Below are 1,111 nucleotides of genomic sequence, written 5' to 3'. Positions count from 1 at the left end.
TGCGTTACTTCCTAAAAAAGTAACTAATTACGTTACTTAGTTACTTTTTATTGAAAGTAATGCGTTAAGTTACTTTTGCGCTACTTTTTAAATCTGGGCTGCACTGTAAAGAAAATTCCGTCGTTTTTACAAAATAATTTTGTAAAAAATACAGAAAAACTGTAAACACATTTACGGCCAAAAACGGTAAATTTTACAGTATAAAACTGATTTACAAACAAGAACATTTGAATGTAAACCAGTAAATTCAACAACGCACACTGCTATTAAAATCTGTTTTGTACCTTTAACATACTGACAACCACCATAATAATGCAGGTGGTAAAAGAGAAAGCCACATGAAGAATCAAAGCTCATCACAAGTAGCTTCGCCACAAGCAGAAGTATATACTAATATATAGAAGGTGCACAGAGTCATTCATGCAAACACAAAACACCATCATAGTAACACACATGATACTTAAATAATGCATTACACTTTCATTAAACAACAGAAGATGTAACATAAAGATCAAATGTACATAACTGATAACAAAAACTATTTCAAAACATGATTATTTAAATAAAATACTTTCAAATGTGGAGTGTTACGCAGGGAATTCTGGGAATATCAGTTTACAGTTTTTGACTGTAAATTATACATTGATTTGTTATTTTTACTTCTAAAAACTGTAAAATTAACAGCATTTTACTGTAAAATGACATGAAATGTCTGGTTAGATATTTTACAGTTTTTCCCTGTATATAGTACGGGAACTTACCGTTAACCTATTAACAGTTTTTTTCCGTAGCATTTTTACAAAATTTTACAGTTAAAATTACACTTATTTTTTACAGTGTATGTATTCATTTTCACAATACAAATAACTTTATGTTGTGATTTACCATTACAAAGATATAAATTTGCTCATGCCACCCACTCATATTTTGAAGCTAGTGATTTTGCATTGTGTTGAGACCAGAGTTACAGTCCAGACTGATGGAAATCGAATTGATTAAACTCACAAATAATTCATTTAGGCTGCATTGCACTTTGCTAACAATATCACAGAATCAGTCTAGCGGCTGTAAATCACGTGCATTTGAAAAAGCCTCAGTCGAGCTCCTCTAA

The sequence above is a fragment of the Sinocyclocheilus anshuiensis genome, unplaced genomic scaffold, assembly GCF_001515605.1.
Source record: "Sinocyclocheilus anshuiensis isolate Anshui unplaced genomic scaffold, SAMN03320099.WGS_v1.1 scaffold773, whole genome shotgun sequence".
NCBI classification, from domain to species: domain Eukaryota; kingdom Metazoa; phylum Chordata; class Actinopteri; order Cypriniformes; family Cyprinidae; genus Sinocyclocheilus; species Sinocyclocheilus anshuiensis.
The sequence above is the reverse complement of the archived record's forward strand: the minus strand, read 5'-3'. Positions refer to the sequence as shown.